General features: G+C 36.8%; 1 pseudogene; it reads right to left on the bottom strand.

Annotated features, from left to right (window-relative positions):
* Window positions 1–939: 939 nt before the first annotated feature.
* Window positions 940–3,738, bottom strand: LOC116886987 (annotated as a pseudogene).
* Between the last annotated feature and the right edge of the window lie 749 nt (window positions 3,739–4,487).

Genomic DNA, 4,487 nt, shown 5'->3' with positions numbered 1-4,487 from the left:
AGAAACTTTATTAATAAAGTATCTGATTCTGTTTTTTTATTCTGTTTTTAAAACCATTAAAATAAACAAAATAGGACAATGATCAGAATAATAGTACCATTATAATCACACTATATAGAAAAGCTACCATCATTTTAAAGCTGTACCAGAGGCAGTACCGCACAATTTTGTCATTCAAAGGCTTCAAATGTCAATCATACAGAAACCACTGGGAGCTTCTCACTCACTGCTGAACAGGACCCTGGAACTCTATACCTGTCCTTCGATAATTCTTACATCATTTGAAAGATGAGACAAGTGGTACAGTATCTGCACAGAACTGTATGCTTAGTAAAATAGTTATTTATGCTGTTGTACCTTGTCCCATTTTTTCTTTTGTTTTGTTGCTTTAAAAAGACTCTCCCAGTTGTGTGCAGGGTTAGGATCAACAATGTGCAATTATGTATCTGGTGGTCATAATGGCAGAAGTGTCCAACTCCTTGTAATGTGAGAAGTGGTACACATTAAGCCGTTTTAGATGTATGAAAGAAAAATAACTTTATGATAAGAAGCACCCTTATTCAATATATATATATATACACAATATATATATCCAATATATATATTGAATGATTATTTATATATATTTAAAAATGAGCAGCATTGAGCAGACAACTGTTTACTACCCATACTCTTGACTACCAAGAAATGAAGACAAATTTTAGAAAAATACAATGCAAGAAAAGATTCAAGTTGAAAATATATTCCTTTGGTTAAAAATCATCCCCCTTTCTGATCATTTGCACTCCCAGCAGCCACAGGCATTCTCTCGTGTCACTACACTGGCACACAACAGCATTTTTTTCAGTCTAGTAGTTAGGGAGCTCACTGGGTTGCAGCAACAAAAAATGAACTCTAAAACAATAAAGCCTTGTAGCATTAACCTCTTGATAGTGGCTTTTACTTTAGGAACCTCCGACACATGTAATTTTCCTCAGATACTGTATAGTCAAGCTTTTTGTAGAAACCGACATTTTGCGATAGACATTCAAGGGTGATCTTGTAACTGTTCAGTTTTTTTGCTTAGCAAATTAAGAGTTGGTAATAACAGTTTGCCGAGCTGCTTCTGTCTGCATTCATCACTAAGGACCACATCCTCTACTCCCCCTCTCTTAACACATGAATGGATAAGTTTATGTCTATTATCAGAGTTGCTGAAGCCATAATTTTTCCTAGGGTCACATCTTCCACAACAGAAACATAGTAATCCCCAGACTTCTTCACATGCTCAACAGATTTCATGAACTGCTCCGGGTTGACGACGCCAGTCTCTGTTAACTGACCCAATACCTTAAAAACACACACACACACACACACACACACACACACACACACACACACACACACACACACACACAAAACCCAAAACTTTATTTAAGTTTGCAGTACAAAGAAACCTCAAAACCAGGTCTTCTCCAGGATGCGTTGGAGAAACGGTTGAAGAAAAATATAGCTGTATTCTGACTCCAGTCAACTTCTTTGAACAAATTTGGGTCAAACATAGGAGTTTCGTTGGGTTTTATCTTTCTAGTAAAGTCTTACAGGAGCGAACCACGTGTCAGTCTCCCTGAGGGTCACAGGATCTAGCTGCAGCACCAACCCCGACCCTCGTGCTCCCCAACGGGCTGTATCTCATTTTTAAAAGGAATTATTAGATTTTTCATTCAATTTTCCTGGTCTTTACTATTCTTGCTAATATGACAATTATTTTTACTTCTAGCACTGGACTTAAAACAATAGGAAGGGAGCAGGAAATATATTATTTAGCAAATCTTATGTAAAGTGGTAGGGAAAGTTATACTCCTATGTTCACGCTGAGCATGTCTGTTTTAGTTTTGTGTCCTGCTACTTTTATATAAAGCTTTTCCAGAGAGGGTGTTGATACAGGTTTATTTGATCATTTGCATGTCTTTGAGAGACTTACTTTATTCCACACTGGAGATTAATGAATAGTATCAATAAGTGGAAAAGACCAATCGCGTTATAGTTTTTATTCTACAGAGAAAAGGAGATGTTTTGTTTATGATATAACATTAATTTTTAGAAATTTTAATTATATATTTTAGTATAAAACTTTGGACTCTGAAAATGTAGCCATCATGACAACAGTAACTGTCAACTTCTTGTCTTGTGCACGAAGGTTTCTACTCACTTTCCACCTCCATCATGTAACAGGCAGGTGAACCAATCACCTTTATTTGCTACTTTGCTCATGTTTTAACCAGATAAAAAGAGTTGGATGTTTTTTAGAGAGATTGTTTTTCTGCCTGAAGTTTAACTTCTGAGAGCAACCTTCCACACTCTGTGATTTTACCTAATTAGAGAATAATATACCACCCAAAAATATCCAATAAGTAGAACTACTAGCAGAAACAAAACTTTAAAATTTAAACTGGTATAATTTCACTCAAACTGCCTGAACTTTATGAAAATCATCAGCTGATCTCCTCCCCATTAGGTGGCTAATGCTTATCTTATGGATGGAGACATTAACATTAACATTTAGTGATTTTTTTAATAAAAGCTAAGAAAATATATATAGGAAACCTGGCATGGGAAAAGCCCGTATTTCTTTTGTTATTATAGTGCTTTATTTTATCATGAACTCCTAAATAAATCTACACACAGGTAGATTACATTAACCACTCAAACACTTGCCCAGTCACAAAGTGTCTACCACTACAGTCAGAACGGCCGTAGGAAGCCATGAGCTTTGCACATTCACTACCAATCACCCTTTCCTAGATGTAATTACTAAAAGGAAAATAAAATGATGAGGGAGTTGAAAGGAGAAAAAGAATTTCTTTTATGTCCCTTTTCAAGACTCATGTGGACTTTGCCTGCACTCCGCCCTTCTTTATTACACCTTTCTTGGTCTCTTTTCCAAATCCTATACTAGTTTCACACTGACACGCAGTTTATATATAAACATGCATACATTGTTTCTTAGAAAATCTTCCAGGATCCACTCCAGATTCCTACTGTGAAGATGCATGCATAGGCAGGTGCATTGCCTGGGGCAACCAGGTGAAAGTCAAAGGGCCTTGTCTTTCTGGCTCCCTAGCCACCTTTAAAGCAATCTGATGTGCTAATAAATGCAGAGTGATTAGTCCTTCATCGTTTGTGGAAGGGGACCATGAATGGCCACTCATTTGTCATAAAGAGGTCAAGAGCCACACATATCATCTCAAGGTTAGGTACAGTTCCACACTGCTGATAAAGTAGTGATTGCTAACTGATGGACAGCTCCAAAAGAAAGAAAACCTCAGGTAACTTGTTAGAATGTAGACATTACAGATGCTCAATAATTCGTGTTTTCCTAACGAACTAAGGCTTAATTAGCAGAAATAGATTTTTTTTGTTTATAAATAGGAGCATTAACTTATTGTTAAATTTTCGTAGAGGGTAATTTCATTCAAATCTACTTATCATGACATTTGTAACATATTATTTATTTTATATTCTTTTCTACTCCCAAGAGTCCCTGCAGAAAAATGTTTCTGGTTTCTGACTAGTTTGGAAAGTTTGTATATGAAGAAAAATGAGCCATCGGATGCTTCAGTTCCATTAATAATCATTACCAGCAGAGTCTAACGCAGCATCTATGACAGTAACAGTCTCAGGGACAATCTCTATCTTGGTTGGGGCATTCAAGTCTTCTTCAACTCTCCCTCTCATGCCCTGTAGTGATCTTTGCATGACTAATCTGCAGTGACATTTAAGCAGCTCTCATCTAAAACTGTTCATATTCATTTTGAAAATACTCATTTGTGGCATACTCACCAGCAAGAAATGCAGCTGAGAAACCAGCAACTTTTTTTCCATAGGTGTTTATAGAATGCTATAGGATTTGTCCAGTCTGACCAAAATGTCCACAATAATATTAAATAGAGTAAAATACAAAGTTTAAAATACAATTAAAGACATTCTCAGAAATGCTTTTCTAAAGTTAACAGAGAACATTTTGGAACTTTAAGAGAAGTACATCCCAGAGAAAGAAAAAGTATAATGTAAAATCACCGGAGGACATTTAAGGAAGCGAATGGAGAAAAAGCAGGAGAAAGGCTCTTTGGCAAACGCATGAGAGACTGAGCTACTATGAAGCAGGTTGACAGAAATGACTTCAAGCTCTGTAGAGCTCCCATGAGTTAGTATGATGACCACTTGCCTTAGCAGGAGAATCTTTCAATTCTTTTAAGATTGTGCATTTGTAAAGATGTGAGCGAAACTGTCCTTTTGACTTTGCTGGTTTCATTGGTAGTGACCATCTCCCTGAGGATTTCCAAGGTTTTGCCTCTGTGTTGACTCACTGACTAGGTAGATAGTATGTTTGCCTGCCTGGTTCTGAGGGGGTGGGGGTGTCATAGAGTGTTGTTTTCATCTCCTGGTAAAGATGTCTTTAGCATCTCTGTCACATGTGAACAGCCCACCACATGTTTTCTTTTCAA

The sequence above is a fragment of the Rattus rattus genome, chromosome 18 (genome assembly GCF_011064425.1).
Source record: "Rattus rattus isolate New Zealand chromosome 18, Rrattus_CSIRO_v1, whole genome shotgun sequence".
In the NCBI taxonomy this organism is placed as follows: domain Eukaryota; kingdom Metazoa; phylum Chordata; class Mammalia; order Rodentia; family Muridae; genus Rattus; species Rattus rattus.
The sequence above is the reverse complement of the archived record's forward strand: the minus strand, read 5'-3'. Positions and strand labels throughout refer to the sequence as shown.